At 24.3% G+C, this 22098-nt stretch overlaps 1 protein-coding gene across 5 annotated transcripts in view; it reads left to right on the forward strand.

The window, feature by feature from the left end:
- The window catches only part of LOC113551837 (tyrosine-protein kinase Fer), a 44925-nt gene that overhangs the window by 6624 nt on the left and 16203 nt on the right, over positions 1-22098 (forward strand). Inside the window, exon 1 of one of the 5 annotated variants that reach the window (XM_026954363.1) lies at positions 8030-8076. The exons of the other annotated variants lie outside the window; for them this stretch is intronic. The gene's annotated coding sequence lies outside the window, so the exon portion shown is untranslated. Of the gene's footprint in view, positions 1-8029; positions 8077-22098 lie in introns of those variants that run through there. 5 annotated transcript variants of the gene reach the window in all.

Consider the following 22098-nt stretch of genomic DNA (forward strand, 5'->3'; position numbering starts at 1 on the left):
GAAATAGGTCCTTCGATTTTACCTGAAATATACTTAATTGTATTAATCATTCAAATATATGGCTTTTTATTGAAACTCTATAGATGAACAACTCAAGTGCATCAATAAAAATTTTAAATTATAAAACTAGAGCTTTCCATAATTAATAATGATAATAGGTTTTTTTTTTATTTACACAAAGTATATTTACAATCTGTAATATTATTATATACAATAAGGAAATTTGGTAGCTTAATTGAATAACAACAACATGAAATAACGCGAGGAAGGAGGACCACCAGTACCTATATAAACCATTAGACTTAGGGTAGTGATGATAGGTTAAAAAGTTATGTGAAAGTTTTTCATATGGAGACATTTTGAATTTTTTAAATTCCGTGAGTTATTTTATTAGAATAATTAGAATTAATTTATCATAATATGTAACATTATTTCTACAGCTTCTCCCAGAAGAAAATACCGTTTATGAATACACGAACTCGCATATAATGTTCAACTATAATATTTCACCTTAGAATAATTTAGTAAAAATAAATAATTATTGTCACGTTTAAAATTATTAATTCTATAATTTTGTATTACAAGTACACCTTACGATATTTATTAATGTATTTATGTACACTTTTTCTTCGATGTATTAGATAGCATACTTTTTCTAAATTAATCATTACCAAATACAAATGCATTATGTAAATATCTGAATAAAAAAATTACTTAGTTTTTTTTGTAAGAATAGATTCCATATCTTAGAAAAATTATTTTAATAATTAGTATAAAATCAAAATATTTTTGTTTTATTTATTTTTTTAAATCGTTTCCTTTTGATTATATTTTCCAGTCATTATAACTCGGTGCATGCAGTCTGAAAGTTAAAGTAGGAATTAAGGTCTGTATTGAATATTGATTGATTAAAAAAGTTGGCTGCCGAAACTAGGTTTCCAAGGTTTCTCGAAAACGTGTCAACTATCTTATGCATAGGCTCAATGAAGTTCTTAAAAAAATAAAGACAGACATATTATTTTCTTTGATACTTTCAATGTTAACCTTTTAAACACTTTAATAGTTTTCCTAGGATTTTATAAAATCATTAATATGAATAAGGCTATTTTAAAATTAATTACTCAGGTTAAAATAAATAATTAATTTAACCCAATACATTACAAAATGTATTCCCGGGTGGAATTGCATAAACAATATGACTGAATATTTAATGCATAACGCATAAATTGTAAGCTTATATGTTACTTAAACATGATTTAATGAACTATTAAATTAATAATTTTTTAAGCAATTCGACATTATATGACGTAGGTATAAATAATTTTCGTAAAAAGCTTTACTCAAGATTTTATATTGTTTTGTACTGAATACCAATCAAAAGTGATCTGTGGCCTTGATTGTTTTCCGTATAATTTAGTTTACAACTTTACAAGTAGAGCATAGAAGTCTGCATTGAAGACCGGAATAATAGCTCAATTATACCATTTATTAGAAAAATGATGCAAGATGATCCTATAATATAATAGTTTTTCATATTTCATAGCATATAAAAAATTCTACACTTGGAATAGACTTTCCAATTAATAATTTTGCTACTGGCTGCAAATTGATGGATATTGATTTTATATTAATTTTTATAGTATTTAATAATTAACTTTAAATGAAATATAAGCATATCATCATGTAATTTTTTTAATTTTTTAATTCTAGATTTTCATTTCCATTCCATTTATAATGGTGTTATATAATATTCTTATATTATACTTACTTACGTCTTATCTTTTTATGCTAGAATAAAGGGTTATAAACTTATAAACCATATATATTTATTATTCCCTTACTGATCTTAGAATATTGTTCCTACCATCAGTATATCATGGTAAATATTTAAGGAATCAAAACAATAAGAGATAAATTAATACATTACTATACTTTAGGTAATATTAGAGGTAAAATTTTCTAAGATCAATAAGGGAATAACAAATATATGGTTTATAAGTTTATAACCCTTTATTTTAGTATAAAAAGACAAGACGTGATGGTAGGAAAAAAAGTCTCCGGAAAAAAGTCTCGGGGAAAAAAAGTACTAATTAGAATATTTTAAATAAAACTTATATGTATAATCACTTTATTATTGTTTCTTAATTATTATTATTAATATAAATGTATTAGTTTTGGGGAAAATAAAATAGAACTTAAAGATTTTTTAAAAGCTATAGCTTAAAATATTGATTTAAAACCATTATAATTTATTTTATTTTATTAATTTTTTTATTTTGAAATCTATAAAGTTTTCCTGACAAATATTTTATATAATTTTTGGCTATTATTTTTTTTGAACGTTTGTTTTATATATTTATTAGCTACTATTAATTCTTAATAATAATTATTATTATTATTATTATAAATGTACTAGGTTATTTTTTAGAAAATATTTGTGGTTTTACATTTATTATATAAGTTTAATTTAAAATATTCCAATTTGTACTTTTTTTCCCCCTAGACTTTTTTTCTGTTCCCTGATATACTCGTTATAGTCTCATAGTCACATATTTTTTGTACATGTTTCTTAATCACCGTCCATTCTAGGTAGGTACAATACATTTTTTTTCTTCAAATATCTGTCATCAATGCCTAATAACCTCCCTTTATTTTAATCATAAAAAATAGTTTATAAACGTTCTATTCTCCAAGCATATGTTTATTAGTGAACCGCACTAATAAATAACTTTGTTTTATTTTATGAAATATTTATAATTATAAACTTATATAATTATTCGAAAATTATGACTATTATCTATTGAAGAGTTGTATATTGTTTCTTATTTTAAAAATTAAATGGGTAATTTAGTTATTTTATTTATAAATACTTATAAATTACAATATTATGCATGTGTGTAAATCATTTAATTATATAAATTTTAATCAATTTAATTTGATTAGGTAATATAAATCATCATAGTTCATTTAATAATTATTGGTTACAATATTATTTTATCTCATCATAATTTACATTTACATTATTAAAATATTAAAAACCATGAAGTTGACATGCGTATTCCTACTTGTTGAAAAGTGTAAAATTACATAATTATCTTTTTTTTTTATATAATAGTTTAATAATGCAAACTAAACAATGCATACTAATATTTGCACGAATATGCAGTATTTTGTATTATTTTGAATTCACAAATCCCGTCATGATTTAAATTTATAATATTTATGGTATTTAATACTACTTAATACATAACCTGTACATAATAGGGTAAACCAATAATATTTTTTTTAAATTTAAATTTTACTTTGTTAGTTAATTATTTGCTATTTAGGTATAACCGTGTTTTTTTTTTTTTAACTAGAAACAACTGTAGAATCTGTAAAGTAATGATTTTCAATAAGCACAAGTGAATTAATAGTTAATATAGAAAAGACAAAAGACAAAATAATATAGGATAAAGTAACTAAGTTACAAACAGTAACAAGTTAAATTAAGTTACGATTATTTACACCAATTCAGGCAGGGGGCTTGAGTGAAGAGGCCAACCATTGATGGTACTTCATGCGGTATAACCGTGTTAATACTGTTTTTATTTTTCATTAGGATTAAGTACTGGCATTAATTTATAATAAACGGTATATTTTATACCTACTTCTATAATTAATGATACTTGGTATAGATTTTTATAACATTAAATCATTGTTTAATATTAAAATAAATATAAATCTTACAGCATTTTGAATTTTCGTCTGTTGATTAGTTTTCAACTGTGTAAAATTACGTAGACGATAGACTATTATTATTATTAGGACCATTAATATAAAATACAATTATCCGAAAATGTATGAATTATATGTGAAAATGTAATTACTCAAGATGTTAAAGAATCGAGTTCATTAGAAAAAAAGTGTATACAATAATTAATTATTATTAAACGTAACAGTTGCTCGATCTTATATCTTTTCTGCCTTTCCAATAACAGTGTAATAATAATATTATTATTGCTATAACATATTATAGTGACTGTTGAGGTCAACACATGAGTAAGATTCACAAGTCACAACCAAACCTCCACATCTGATATATCCTGATATTGTATATTATACATCGTGCATAAAAATAATTATTGTTTGCTAAGTGTTTATAGTTATGGGAAAGATTTAAAGAGCTGTGCTAAGGTTTACTGTGGTTACAATGATGTTTCACTATATTACATACATATTATTAATATTATAAAGTGTTCATAAACAATAATTGTTAAACGGTAGTAGTCACTAGTTAGTAGAGCTTAATAATCATAGACTCCCTGGAGTGATTGTTGTAAAAGTATATGTAAGTAAAGACAAGTCATGACTGTAGTATATATACTAGATTTCGTTTAGCAGAACGAAACTAAAATATTTGTAGTCTTTAATCTTAGCTCTCTCTGTAAAAGTTGTTCCAATATTGTTATTTTTAAATTTGATTTAGGTATTTAAAATATAACGATTTATTTTGAGTTTGTATAATCATCAATCATTTATACTAATTTGAACAGTTCTTTTGTATAAAACTATATTTTGTTTTTAAATATTAATTTCCTTCAAATATAATTTATTTTTATATTTGTTCAAAACAAAACGTCAAAATCCTTATATTAAATATTATTCTTGGTATTTGATTTGGTTAATTATTAAACATATTACTGATTATTTATAAATTAATCTTAATAATTATTTTGTTTGTAAAAATTATGACTTGTATATTATTTAGTATCTTGTTATTACTTTTGAGTTTTGGTTTTTGAATAAGTGTTTTATTTTAAATACTATTTACAATTTTATCAACAATTATAATGATATTTTTGCCACATTTTTATTTACGTTGATTAAAGTAAAAGTAGGTATATAAGATATTTCAACTTGTAGTAATAAACGATAGTAAAATTATTTGAGTTGTGTCATATGAGTTAACAACTTTTGTAACTTATATATTTATATTTATATAAACTGTACAATTTTTGTTGTCTTATTGCAACAATATAATATATTTACTTTGTATAATAATAGTTATATAGCTTTGTATTATAGCTATTATTATTGTCATCATCATCATTATTATTTGAATTTGACATATTAATCATATTAGTGAACTTTAAAATTGAAAACAGATTAATTTGAATTATAATTTATTATGAAAATTGTGTAAATCTAAAATACGGATACACTAATAAGATAATGAAAATTAAACAATACTTCCTAAAAATATTAGCTTTAAATTTTTAAAAATTTAAGTTGCAAGTGTCTATAGTTTAAACTTTAAATTTCTAAAACAGGAGTCTCCAAATTGTGGTTTTAAGGTCACATTTGACCCACTAACTACAGCAATGAATAATCTAAAAGTGATCTATTTATATTATCTTGTTTATTTTTTTATCAACAATTTTAATGAAGTATCAGATACATAGGTATCATACTTCTTCATTAAATATTAAATATAACTAGAATTCTGTTGATTTTGGAGAGGGATAAAAAATACTTTACCTGGTGCCTACTAAATTTAAAGTACTTTATACATACAAAGTTTTCAGTATTTTATATGGTGCTTGATTAAAGTTTATTAAGTATTGTATTATAAGTAGTCCAGTTGAACTTGGTTAACTCAAACTTCTTTAACTCGAAATCGTCAATACCTTGAACTTTTCCCCAAGTCCCTAGAATTTCCTATTTAAACAATGTGAATAAATCTTGTTTAACTCGAATATTTTGGTGAATAACTCGAAATTTTTATTATGATTATATAATAAACTAGATTACTGAGTGTGATACAGTGCCAGTATAATTGATTGAAGTTATTGCCTGCCATTTTAATCGAGACCTATGTTCGTTATCACTTATTACTCGTGCTTATAAGATATACAGAACAAGTGTAAGATAACTTAAGATAATGATGGTATCAAGATCAAATTAAATTTGGTGTTTATCAACATTAAATTAATGTGATAAGCATAGACCTTATACTAGGTTAGATTTATGGTGATAAGACCCATTGGTCTCTTTTTAAATGGCGGATGTTGACTTCACGTCTTTTCACAGTTAGGAATCTAGTTTATACTATATATCTTTGAATATTATAAAATTGTAAATAGAACGATTCACTGCAAATGTTGCGATCAACAACAAAATAAACAAAAATAAATACCTTTTTAAAATAATTTTCTAACCTAATTTTTGTTTATACATACATTTTTTAATTTTTACATAATATATAAATAGTAAATATTTTTTATTATACATATAATACATAGGAATTATTGTAACCTATTTATTGTTATAAAAAAATACGTATGGATTTGAAATTTTATTTGGCTAACTCGAACTTTTTTTTTGAGTTAACCAAGTTCGACTGTATGTATATTTGTGTTCATTGTCGGTTATAAATTATTGTTATAATTTACTCGATTTTTTTAAATAACTTTTTTTAATTAAAAGTAAATACCAAATGGCTTTTTGACAAATGGCATAAAAATACATAATATACAACACTCGAGGGCCAAAGTAAATTATATCAGCTAATTATATTTACAATAATTCTGCATTCAACATACGAATATTCAATGGATGTTTAGAAATTATAATTAGTTATGTTTCTTGTGTAAAAATTGCATCATTTGCTTACGTATTTTTTTGCCAAACTTCCAAACAATGTATTGACTTGGCGCATCACACATGTGACAAGAGTTTCAGTTTACATTTACCTATTTTTATTACATGACCTAAATTATTTTCAAATAAAATTTAATTTAAACAAGTTCATTCATAAAATGGTTCATCAATTTGTATTTAATGTTTCATTATACCTAATAATTCACTTATTTATATAGTGTGTATGTATGTGTGTGTTTTTATAACTATAAAATAAGCAGTAATAGCGAATTAACTATCTACAATTATAGCTCTGCGTTTAATTTACATTAACTCATTTTACTTTTAAACATGGTATTCTTGTAATATTATATAGTTATATTTTCTTGTCTGTTTACTGTTGAAATTCCATTAGTTATTTTTTGTTAATTCGAAATTTTTGTCTTTAAATATTTCGATAATTAGCGCCTTATATAAGGAATACTAAAGTAAGTTCTGAACATTTAATATACAACGGATTAATAAACTATGTAGGTATATTCAATTTTGTTAATCTTAATCAATCTGAATTTATGTTTTGTTCAATGAATAAAATAAATATTGGCGGTAAAAATATATATTTATCTGTATAAAATATTAAAATATTTAGGTTTCTAAATTGGTTTAAAAATAGCTTAAAAATTCAAACGAAAAAACTATTTTATTTTTTAGCATTAAACATCTCTTTACCATGATTCAACTTTTAAACCATTTCAAAAAATAAAGAATTAATATTTATCCATACATTATTGTATATATTAAACTATATAAATTATTTGTATTTATTTTAAATTAAATGTAGGTATAACCAGGGGCGGATTTAGGTATATGGTGGCCGCTGGGCAAAATGCATTGCTGGGACCGTTTATACATAAACAAGGAAATATATTTTTTTACTTATTAAATAACATTTATTATCATATTTAATAGTAGTAACAATTGAGTACTTATTTAATAATAAATAATTTTAAAAACAATCAAATTGAGTATAACTAGTAATATCATCATAATATTTTTCCTGTGTCCTAATTTAAATATCATAAAATTGTGGGAGTCCTGGTCTGCAGCTCACTCAGCCCTCCCCTAAATCCGGACTTGGGTGTAACTATTGATTTTAGACATAAAAACATTTATCTATTAAATCTATTTTAATGTTATTTTAATTTGAAAAATAAAGAAAGTGACATTTTCAAAAATATTTATATTTGTAAGGATATTAATATATCTTTCATAAGTTTAGAATATTTGTTAAACTTATGTGATAGGCTAAAATTTTGAATAATGTTTTTATATAAATTAATCTATAAGTAATTTATTTAATACAATTTTGAACTAGTTGATATATTGCAGTCTATTTCAATTGCAATGATTCAAAAACTGTGGGTTTTATCAAATTCTTCAAGCATTCCGTTAAAGGTAATACTCATTATTTGTTTTAATCAAAAGTAGCTTATTTATATAATACATTTGACATTGTTGTATACCTAGTAATAAATTTATTATATGTTGTAGGTTACTTCTATAGTTTGTAGGCCTGTACAATGAAATCAGAAACAATAAATTAATCTTACTTTAAATGTCTATAGTTGTTAAATTGGCAGTTTACCAATTGCGCTTAAAATAATTTTTCATGTACAAATATTGCTCTCTAAACATTTTAGGGTCGATAAACCAATTGCAATTTATACATTTAAGGATCGTTAGACTAATATTATACAAAACATTTTACAATACCTAAAGAAAACTTATAAGTTATTTATAATTATATAATAAATGAATACACTAGCCGATTTTTTTTTTGAGAGAATTAGTACATAATATAATATAAATAATTTTTTTCTTCACATTTAACAAGTTATTTTTTGATCGTCAATTATTGAAAATTAAAGTTATACCAGTTAAATTATAATTCTCATTTAAACTGTCTTACAATAATAATAATACTCTCTGATTTTTTTCTATAATATACAGTATATTGTGTACAACGAAACAATTAGGTTGATAAATATCCGGCGATAATGAAAGCTTGTTTTCGTTTATCACTCAAACTCATTCTTGTGTGATAAAATATAAATCATAAAATTCACGATACTGTTATAAAATGTATTTTAACCAGTCCCCTTAACTAGTAATCAATTGATCAATAAATAAGTTTTTAATTTTCAAGCATTTTAAGGTATTGATTATTTATGTTGATGTTGGTGGAATTAGATCGAGCAACAATATTTTCATAACTGAAAGTAAGAAAAATTTGAATACAAGCACAATTGATTAGCTGATCCTAAAATATAAGCAGCGCAATTGGTCCATGCCCGATAAATTGTATACCTATAGTGCGACTAAGTTAAGAAGATGCCAGATAATATGGGACAAACTTAGTTTACTATGGCAAACTAGTCATCTTCTTGGTCGTTTTGGTCGCACTACCTACACTTTAAAAATACTTGCAAATTAATTTAATGGATCAAACATTTCTTTTACGACTTTTAAATGATAAAAAAAACGTATTCTCTAAGTAATTTATGATAGTATTGACATTGATAGGATTTATTTCTTTGAATTGTTTGTCATTGAATGAGTCAATAAATCCAGGTATTAAAATCAAATAAATAGACAATAATTATTCTTTAATCTATTGAAAGTTAAAATAAAATAATTTAGGCAAAAATAGTATTCACAGTAGATTATACATTTTGTAAAATATTTAAAATAATAGATTATTTTTAAATTATTTTTAAATTTCTTAAATTAAAATTTGTACATAATTCCACGTAGGTATAAACGTATACCAACTATTCATTTGTTCACATATTACGTTTTAGATAAATTGTTTTTATCAATTTTCCATAAACAAATCATAGAACAGTATAAAATGTAATTAAGGTAATGATTTAAAATCGTGAATAACAAAGTAGTCAATTCTTACAACAATAAAAAAGTGTATTTAAACAAAATAATTATAATACAAACATATAATGATTCAAGCTTTGATTTTTTTCCTTAAAATATCTATATAAATTATTTAAATTACCTACAAAAACAATACATAATAATCAAGTCTCTAATTTTCACCTATAAATAAAAAAAAAATATTTCGTTCATTAGAATAAACAGTTTGTATTGCATATATATCATATTATTACTTAAATAATAAATACAAAAATATTATATATTTATGTCTTATGAACAAGATAAACAAAGTTTTTAGTATAGGTACCATTAGTCATAGTAGTTTGTTGTACTATAATATTTATCATAATTGGCTGTAGTTCTACTATTATCTGGTGAATATTCTATAAAATTAATCCATTTTTTAACGTCATAATTTGAGGTAGAGACTTTATCATCAAAAAAAAAAATAATAATAAATAAGATTAAATCTTAAGTAGATAACATAACTATTCAAAATCTTCAGTGTTAGTCTTGTCTATGTAGTCTTAAAAAGTAAGTAGTTGTTAAAATGTTTATATGGTATAATCGCAGCATGTATAAATTAAGTTCAATTAAAAAAAAAAATGAAGTTAGGTAGTTAGTATATAGTATATCTACGTACCTGGTAGAATATATTGTATTCATTAATACATTATTACTACTAAACCGCATACTTAAAAGATATTCTAATAAATTCCTATTGGACATAATAATATGTACCTACCTGGTAGGTATAAATCATGGTTATTTGTGTAGATTACCGTGGTATACATATTATTGATTCTATTTAGTGACATAATAATATTACCATTGTGATTATGACTGCCATAGTGTGATTTGAATAAGACATTTCATCACGTGTATCAGAGTTTAAAAAATATACAAATTTCCATAAGTTCAGTTATATAAGGTGTAAAACTGTAAACTATACATTTTGAAAGTATAACTTATTTGCAAGTTCTTTGGTCATTTTTAATAATTTTCTTGCCCGAGACGCTATGCAGGTTATATTGAGTAGGAAATTAGGGAAGTACTATAATATTATATTTTATATTGTTTACTTGATATTTACTAATATAAATTATTATATTATCAATTAAGTTATGTTGCTACCAAAACGTATACCCTGCGGTATACGATAACCCACTTATCACATTTCTTTTGTAGAAATTTGAACAATTCAATAATTGTGTTAAAAAGGTTATGTTGACTTAATTAAATATATTCGAAACGGGTTAAGTCCTCTTAAAGTCATTGTATTTGACATAACTTATAATTCACGGCTATACATGTCTTACATTAAACCACACATTGAAATAACACGTTCAATATTAAAGAATGACTTATCTTATTTTGCACATATTGTGTAAATTTTTTTCCTACTTTTTTTTATATCAATAACTTATTTTTCACATTTTTTGACGTAACATCTTTTTCATGCATACCCATGAATTGTAAAATAATATCTTGGACTAAAAGTGTTGTATAAATTGAATATTGAATAAAGCGTTGATTTGTTTCATATATTTTAAGTATTTGAATAATAAAAAGTATGTATATATAGGTGTAAAATAACGAATATGTCAGTATTTAGACGAAATTGTAATTTATATTATAATATTCAATTATAATATGCTGATTATAATATTTTTTAAGTTAGGTACAAAACATTAATACCTACATAAAACACATCACAATGTGACAGCAATATATAGTGTTCATATGATTTTCAAAATTTAATTGATTATAAACTTTGAAATCGAAAATATAACTTTAAAAGCTCATAGCTCGTAGATACAATTGATAGGTTTCTAAAAATTTTAAATAAATTAATAAAATGTGTATAAATTATTAAAGTCACTGGAGAGCAATTTATTGACTATCCTTAGTAATAAATAAAAATGATAAAAATTTGGCTATAGCACAATTTTATTCCTTTTTGTTTAAATTATCATAAATGGCCTACATTTATCCTTGTTAAAATATTCTTGGAAAATAATGTTCATTAAGTCTGAAATAACATTTAAATATGTCCTAGAAAATTATAAATATATGTGTAGGCACATTTAATATGTTAAACGAAGAATAATTGTTTGAAGGTCCTTAAACAATAAGAAAAATCAACAATATATAGTTAAAATAAATTTAATAATTGAGTAGCGTTGTTTTTGAACGTATTCAAAATTTAAATTATGCATACTTTATATTATTCAGAATAGAAAATACAGTATATTTTTATGATTAAAATACATTACATATTTATAAACTGGTTAAAGTAGTATTACTATAGGTATTATATTTATTTTCTGCTTATTTTTTTTTTATTATCGTCTATTATTAATAGATATACTGCTAATACAATAATTTTTTTTTCAATACAAAATTTTATTTTATTTTGTTTTAGATTCTAAAAAAACGATGCACGTGCATGCGTGTGTTTATAGAATAAGTAGTTGATAAAATGCTTTGATTTTTAAAAGTGGGTGTGATTTGTAGTTTTAAATTGGATTTAGTTGATACTTTGAGAAGTCAAAATAGAAAAATACTTTTTTTATATAATCGAGAAAACAAAAAAAAAATGTTAATGCAAATCCAATTGTTGACAAAATTGATTTTTGGTGATTTTTTTTTATTGAAACTCGAGAACGTAAAACCGTAAATACTTAAACTTTTCATCAAATGTTTATATTATTATTTACGATCGAATTTTCAAAATAATTAGACGAGCTATTTATAGGCAAAATACAATTTAAATTTATATCAATTATTTTTTTTCTATAAATGTTAAATAAAAATTAGGTAGAAATGCTTAAAAATTTGATTCAAAGCGCCTTATAAGTTGTTAATTTCTCAACTAAAATAAACAAAACTGAACTGTCACGGGATGCTTGGCAGATGTGAAACCTCAACAATTTTTTTTTGTAATAATGTTGAAAATTATTATTATTATTATTAATTTTTTGCCGAGCTTCGGCGAATTGAGCCGACGAGCCACAAGTGGGGCGTCGTCACGCCACAGTCGGTCTCACTACTGTACCGCACCATTAGATGTTTCACATCAAAATATCGTAAATCTATATTCGTAAGATTTTTTTATGAGCATTTATAAGGTTAGAATTTTGGAAAAATTTTTCAGCATCAAAAATTAACAATTATTTTGTAGCTAAAAATTCATACAATTTTTGCTTTTATGTATAAGATTTAAAAATGTAGTACACGGTTATTTTTAATTAATTTATATTAAAACTATACAATTTAAAAAATATATGGACAGTTATATTTTTAAACAATAAATAAAAAAATAAATAAATAATAAATAATTGTATTATTGTAATTTAAAAATATTATTCATGGGAACTTAAAACTTCAAAGTATATTCTATTATATTATTAATTTTACTATACCCATTAATAATTTTGATTTATTTTAAGATATTATTTATTTATTTATATGATCCTATTTTACCCTTTTATAGTATTTACAGAAATATTTTATAACAACCATATAAACATATCATGCTTAATAAAATAAAATCATTTTAAATCTCTAATATTTATAAATATATTTAAGATACAATTAGTTATTACCATAAAATACATAATATTATTAATGAGTTTATTTTTATTTTTAATAACCTAACTTACTAATGATACAATATTGAATTTAATTTCGTATTTTAAATTATTTCTTAAAATATTATTTTAAGTATAGAATTAAAATTTTAATGTATTATCCTTTATTAATACATGGCATGCTTCCGTGACATTTTAAATTGCATAAAATTTTAAAATGCTAGATGATTTACACTTACATGAACACCTTTTGTATCCTTGACCACCACCGTCTGACATTAGACTCGCAATTTCCCTCAATGATTTTTCTTCATGTACCACCTCGTCAATTTAATGATAACGGACACATATATTTTGTATAGTATATAAAATTATAACAAAAAAAATGTCTTACAATTAAGATAAATATTAAACTCATATATCGATATATTGTTCACTTTATCGATTAGGTAACTGACTAACTCGGTTAAATGGCGTAGCCAGGAGGAGGGTTGAGGGGGCTGCAGCCCCCCCCCCCCCCGAAATATCAAGAAAATTTAAAAATTATTTTAATTTTTAATGGACTATGAAAATCGCTACAAAAATCTTAATTGTACTTTACAAAAATTAATCAGCCCTCCCCGAAAAAAAATCCTGGCTACGTCACTGACTCGGTTATAAGTCAAGATAATATATTATACTCTGGCAGTCCGACACTTTATTATTGTATAGAATACTAACAAGAACTCTATAGTATATTATTAATACATAACTTTTAACATTATCCAATATTGACTGGTTATGGTTAACATTATCCGGATAATGTTGATATTTTATGCTTATTATAACGAAAAATTACACATTAGCTTAAACGGAGGGCTAATGTCGACATTATCAAAATGTTAACATTATCCGTAACACACACACACACATATATATATATCAGATGTATAGCAGTCGGTTCAATGACCAAAATGGAGCGAGTGACTTTTTTCACCAACTGTATGAGAAAAATATCAGTAAACCATGGTATGAGATTTGATCAGATCGCACTGTTTGTCATGTTTGGTGGTTGGAAGAGTCGGGTCGCTTTATAGAGCTTGTCAGTAAGTACTCAGTATTTATACCATCGCGAACCGTTTCAGATATTTTAATTGTAATATGAACATAATATTTCACTTTTTCACTTGAGAAATTTAGGTACCTCAATTAAAAAACAAGGTGAATCAAGATAATAGGGATATGGAAAGGTAATATAATTCGATAGGACAATATTGGATATGATAACTTTTAATTTTTAGTGTTTATTACTATAAAAATGAGAAGAAGTTTAAAAATACAATAAATCAAAAACTAAAAAAATGTTCGATCAAAAAATAATATATTTTTACATTTATAAATTGATAAAAAACTTTAAAAACTTATACATGATACTTTTGTCATAAATAATTTTTCTATTTAGTTAAATTCTTTAATTTCAGTTTCATAAGAATTGAGAATATTCCAAAATATAAATATAATATTATATTTTTATAATAAATTATTTTATTTTATTAGTTTTATTGGCACATAGTCCAATAATAATATATTATTGTATACATTATTTGGTATTTACATTATCACATACAGAAAATAGATATGAATAAATAAAATAAATATATATATATATATAAAATGAAAATAATATAAGTTATTAAACAATTAGAATAATTTATATAGTATTTTATATGTTATAAATTTACAAACTTTTGTCAAATAACATAATATTACATGCAATGCAGGTAGGTAATTATATATTATCAAGGTATTATTTGTCCAATAAATCATATTAAAATATACTTGTATTATTTCTAATATTTTTTATTTATAAACGCAATGTAATTGTTTATTATAATTAAATATAAATGTATGTAATAATAAGACATATAAACGCATTTGGAAAAATTAATTAAGAAAAGGTGGATAAATCTAAAAAGTTTCTACATCATAATGGATTGTGTGAATATAATAATCGTAATAGTATTGATTATTAAGTTATTTATTAAAACACTAATAATATTAATCAAAATTATGTTTAAATGATCATTATAAACCACTACGCTGTAGCCTGTAGATTAATATGAATGTATAATATACACAAAATAACATAATATGTAGGTAAATAAGTGGGTAAAAATTGGTGAATAATAATTAAAATATTTAAAAAAATTTATATACAAGGTATATAAGGTGTAACTAGACTATTTGACAATCTTCCATTACAAATGTTACTATATTTGTTTAATAGTCCTGTTACACTCTGTATAGTGTATATAGGTTAGGTATATAATATACCTTATTAACTTTTAACTTAAAACAATTAAAGATTAAAAACTGTAAAAAATACAGTTAAATTATTATAATACACACATAATATATTTATATATTATGGTACTATGGTAGTATTGTACAAAGATAATGTATTATTGAAATATAATATATAATAAAGAGGTTTATTTACAATTTTACAATTATTAATATATTGATTAAATTGAAATCACAAATTAATCAACTTTATAAAGTTGAATATATCAATGGTATAGCAAATTATACTTAAAACCGGTCTATAAAGTTATAAAATAAAAAAGTTAAAACTTGTTTTACCTGTTTTGAAGTATTATTTTCTTTGACAAAGGTATAAAAAGTTAAACTAAAAAAAACTAAAACTGTGTTTTAGATTATTTTTAGTACTTATAAACTATAATATGAAGTTCCTTTAGACACATTATAGTTGTATACTCAAAGATGATATTTATGGGAATTTGCTTTTACAGTATTTATAACATAATAAACAAATACTTAGTTATATCATGTATGGCAAAATAAAAAAAGTAATATGAATTGAAATTCTTTATAATTTCGATTGTTTTGTAATTAATAACTATATTTTATTTATTCAGTCAAATCAATTACTGTTACATAGCTGCAATACATAGTTACATAATTACATTAATATTAGCTAATACGTTTACCAACTAAACTATTATCTGGTATACAGAGTTTGTGGATATCATAATTCATTTATAGTAAAATAATACTTATTTACAATTACACTATACAGTACTACTTAGTTAATTAAATATAAATATAACAAAGTAAATAGATATTCTAGTACAAGATTAAAATCAGCGTTAGATATTATATATTTTATAATAATATACTGATATATTCCTGATACATTCATTGGGTTTGTTGAACATATTGACTTTTTATAATTTTATCAATACATACATTCTCATCGAGATCATTAATTATTTTAATGATTGACTTTTTTATTTGATTTTTATTAATTATATCATTGGAGTTATTAGATTTACATTCACATAAACTTATTATTAGATTCTTTACTTTATTATTTATCTTGTTGAAAATAGTTTTCCCCTTGTAATCAGGAAAGTTCCTAAAAATATAGTTATTAATGTATATGCTGGTGTAATGTATTTTTCTGTTTTTCTATCTATTATTTCTATAGCATTATTTATTACTAAATTTTAGTGTTTGGTTTTGTATGAATTTTATTAAATTTTTCTAATAAATAATTTATAAATAGATAATATATTTGTATTGTTGAATAATCCCCTTGAAGAATATTTTAATGGAAGAGAGTACACTACTTTTACAGTCATCTTTTGGACAATATACAAGAGTTATAATGTCTATGCCGTACAGTGACATGTATTTTTGTCTTACAGTTAATTTGTCAAGAAATCGAATTTTGTAGGACAAAACAGTTAAGCTCCTCATTTTATTTTTAATATTTTGTATAATGTGTTCTGAATATTTAAGATTGAAATTTATTATTACTCCTAAATATTTGAATGATCATTTGAATTGGTTTAGAACTGCAATTTGTCATACCAGTTCCGTATTTATGTATTATTAAGTTGTATCCAACATGGTCACATGGAGCTGTGAACGAATGGTAACTATTGGCATGCAAACTGATTTATTTATGTTAAGTGATAATAAATTTTCCCCATCCAGTCATAGATATACCATAAATCAATTTCAACAGTTTGTTTCAATATTTTCCAGTTATCTTTGAAATTAACTAGTGCTATGTCATCAGTGAACATAAATAATTTCCCTTTTAAGGCAAATATGAAGTTAATATTTATTAAAAATAGTATAGGACCTAATGCTGTATCTTAAGTGACTCCATAATCTTTGACATAACAATAATTACTATAATGAAATCCAATAGTAGTTAGTTGTCCGTTATTCAGATAACTAGTAAACCATCTTAATGTATTGTCGTTAAAGTCTTATTATTTTAATTTGTTTAATAATAATTGTCTACTGATTGAATCAAATGCTTTTTCCAAGTCCAAGAAAAAAATTAGAATTTTATTTTTTAAATAACAGTTTTAAATCATACTTGAAACGATTAAGTAGTGGAGTAGAGAAACTCTATTAATGATTTAAAAATTGCTTTCCGTTCAAATTATTTAACATAGATCGATATATACTTAGATCTAAGACAATTAATTAGTTTATTAATATATGTATATTATATATATATATTATTATTGTATGTATTTTTTATATGAGCGTTAAATACTTTTGGAAATAAATTAAAATAAATATTTTTTGAACAATATCAATTATAGTTTGTGGTTCACACAAAAATCAAAAATTATATTTAATACATTTATATTTATATTTTTATAATATTTCTGATTTCATAGCTGTTGGTAGGTAACTATAAGCATGTTAAATTAACAATTTCTAATAATTTTTATGTTGTTATTATAATAATAATAATAATAAGTTATAACGTGATTTAAGATATAATTCATTAAATCGAATATCATATTAACCTTATTCGAAAAATCTTGTGAAACTCAAAATGTAAAAGTTATATACCTATATCAAATCATTAATTGTATGTTGATAAAGTATTTTTATCTCAAAAATATTCATTCTATTATCCTCCATTTCAATAAAAATTATTAGTAGGATTGCTTTTAAAAAAAGAAAAAAAAGGTAGGCATGTTCTGTACATCTCAATGTACCTTATTGTCCTTATTCCAGTTTGAGTACTGACAAATAATGATAATGTTTGTTTTCCTATAACTCTATAAGATCACATTAAAAATGTGTTATGAATTATGATATAAGATTATATAGATCAAATGTATTTTAATTAAACAATAAAGTTTTAATTATCAACTATGAATGAACATTCCAATTGATTTTATACATATATAATTATTAATTAAATATGTGCATGCACAATAATACCACATGAATATTATGCACTGCACAATATCGGAAAAATAAAATGGTCCAAATTCCAGATAATAGGCTGAAAATAATCGTTAACTTATCATTTAACGCTGTCTATGGTGTAAAAAAAATTTATCAGTAATTATAGATATATAATTTTAAGAGGACGTTATACCTGCATGTTGTCTTTGACTTTGTTTTACATACATACAATATAGTAAATTTTCGTTTAGCAGAATTCATTTTGTGATGTTATAGCTTTAATATTAGAGTAAATTTACCTATTACCAAATTAAAAGTAAGAATATTATTTAGGAAATCTCATGCTTTTATTGGTATTATCATTTTAAAGTGAGTTATAGTTAGGTTTATAGCTATTTAAAATATTACAACTTTAAAATGTTCATAACTCACTTTACAATGATAATATGTATCAATAAAAGCATATGACATTTCCTAGATAATATTCTTACCTTTAAATTTGATAATAGGTAGCTACATAAATTTACTCTAATATTAAATCTAACATTACAAAATATGTTCAGCTGAATGTAAATTTGCAATGATGTACGTATTAGTTAGACAGAAACAACAAATTCGGATATAACGTCCTCTTAAAGACAGATGCATATAATTACATATTTTATTATACTAGGTAACGAAACAAATGCGTTTGTCATTTTTTAATGTATGAAACAAAAAAGTTAAACCTTCAATATTTGATTTAAAGTTTAAAACGTGCAAAAATGTTATAAGCGCACCCGTTTTTTAATATTTATTCACACAATATAATTTAGGTACAACCATCGTAATGACAATCGAATAGAGCGCGAAATGACGTTATCTAAGGAGACATACCTTGCGTCACACATTATGACATTTTGTTGGTGATAGGATTACAAATGTGGAAAAAATATGTAAATAAATAATATTATTATTATTTCAGTACTTTTGGTTTACGGTCCATTTTTGCTTGTGTGTTGTTTAAAAATAATATTAATAATAGTGTTATAACTTATAAATAATTAATATATTATAATATATTTCACAGCAATGAATATGTAATATACCTACACGCAGTACTGTCTAATATACTTATTAGTCACTGTGCTACTATTATTCATTTATACGTGTGTCGAATTCCTATGATTTGTTTTCGCCGTCTATTGGAAAATGCGTCTTAAACACATAATTCATATTATTTTACTTCGGATTTCGCCATTTCGGCGGCGGCAGCGATCTGCAGTCTTCTCCGGTGCGTAAACATGAAATAATATGTAACGATAAGTATAAAAAAAAGATGTAATTCCTCTTCTTCCTTCTCAGTTCTCAACAAATCATCATCATATTATCTCACCGTTTATAATAATGTATAATATAATAACTAGTAACTACGCGTGTGTATAATATATATACAGTTTCACATGAGTATAGTTACCACTGCACCGTCTTTTTTCTCGTTCTTTGGAACAATGGGGACCGTGTCCAAACGAGGCGTGTGCGCCGCCGCCACTGCGTTCAAGGCCAGTGTTATATACCATATATACGTAGTACATATACGTATCGCTGTCGTCATGTGTATGTTTTTTCTTCTTCTCTGTGTTGTTCAATGCTCAGTGTTCTTCTTCTTCCTCCTAAAGAAGACGGGTCTGCTGGGAGGTCTATGTCACATTCAGTAAAAATAATGCCAAGGTGGATACGCGTTACACCGTCGTGTGTTTAGGGCGATAAGTACGATATACGTGTGCATGTGTGTGAGAGAGAAAGAGCGTGCGTGTACAAGAGACTGTCTTTCGACAGAGGAGAAGAAATTTATAACAATAATAAAATCTAAGCTATAATATTATATTATATAGTAGAGTTATATCGTTATTCTAGCCACGACCACGAACGTTACATTATACTCATCGTATCATTACGTATTATTATTATTGTATTCGTCGGGACGATTGCGTGCGGCGCAAATGCGCAATGGTAATAATAATATAATAATTCTGTATAGGTAATAGCGCAATTTGAGTTTAAAATTTGGAGGTGTTATTATGATTTGCATGTATGTACCTACTGCTGTTGCTCCCTGAGATATATTAAGGTGGAAGGGAATATATATAAACCATTTTGGGAGGACTTAGCCCTCCAAGTTCCCTTCAAATTGTGCTTATGGATTACGACCAGCAACGCCTAAGCTGAACGAACTTCAATGATAATAGCGAGTGTTGCACTGGTTTGTAAAATCTAAGTGACTTTTTTTTGTTTTTCTTAACTTCGCTCGGTCGTGTTTCAAATAAAATAGATTTTTCATTAATCAGTTGTATGAGTTAAAAATTGGTAATTCAATCGCCGTATGGCTTAGGTTAACCTCCGATTGTGCGAGACCGTTCACTGCGTTCGCTAGAAAATTGTTCACTCTCCGGAAATGCCATTGGGCTCGCGTGTTGCACGTTTCAAACACGTTATATATTCTGCGGTTATTTTCGTTCGTTATTATGGTTATTTTTATTTTATTTTTTTCCTATGTTTCATTATGTGCGTAAATGATTTATTTTTATATAATATAATAGTATATAGGTACAAGTACACAATATACATATACTTACCAGTTACCACCGACCTGGTTAATTTGAGGGACTAGGTTACGACTAGACACATCATTTTATTCTCATTCGACTATGGTAGTGGTGGTCTACCGTTCGCCAGACATAGTGCGAAAAAAAGCCTTACATGTACAACAAAATATAATATTATCTCGCAACACTTTCGATTGCCACTACGCGGCTAAAACTAAATTGTACATTTTAAAATTCAATTTTAAAGAAAGTAAAAAAAATAAAATACGCTTATTTTGATTTCAGTGTAATGTTATACGCAGTAACTTTTATTCATATTATCTTATTATTCTTGCTTATTTTTTTATTGCTATTTGACTATTTCTATTGAATCACTGGTTTAGGTGCGATACGTATTTAAAGATTATTATTTAACCCATATTTTATAATATTAATGACGCTATACAACTATTATTATTTATTAATAACATTACTAGTCCCAAATTCGATTTAATCACGAAATAAAATAACGTTTTTTTCAATGGTATTATTGATATTAAACACTTAGGTAATGCATTTGGATTTATTGAAAATTTGTGAGCAGTAACAACAAAATATATATCTGAAATTATTATTTTTAATTGCAATGCCGGTTTGATGAAAAGCGAATTAATAGACGTAGAACAGGAGCAGTGGCGTAGCCAGGGGGATTGAGGGGAATGCAGCCCCCACCCCGAAATATTAAAAAAATTTAAAAAATATTTTAATTTTAATGGTATATGAAAATCGCTACAAAAATCTTAAATTGTATTTTATAAAAATTTATCAACCCCCTCCCGAAAAAAAATGGTTACGCTACTGAACAAAAGATATTTTTAATGATGAAAATAAGGTAATATTATTTTGGAATACATTGAAAGAAAATCAGTATCCTTCCATCTTACCATCCATCTTCCATTTTAACATTTTTTGGGTCAAAATATTTTTGCAAAACGTCTTTTAGCAAATTAACATTTATTAAAAACAAATATTGAAATCATTTTAGTGATGCATGCACATTTGGATAATTTACTGCAGTTGTCAAACCAAAATCACGTATCGTCATAAATAAAATAATAAAAGAAACAGTGGGAACGTTCACC

The sequence above is a fragment of the Rhopalosiphum maidis genome, chromosome 2 (assembly GCF_003676215.2).
Source record: "Rhopalosiphum maidis isolate BTI-1 chromosome 2, ASM367621v3, whole genome shotgun sequence".
Classification (NCBI taxonomy): Eukaryota; Metazoa; Arthropoda; class Insecta; order Hemiptera; family Aphididae; genus Rhopalosiphum; species Rhopalosiphum maidis.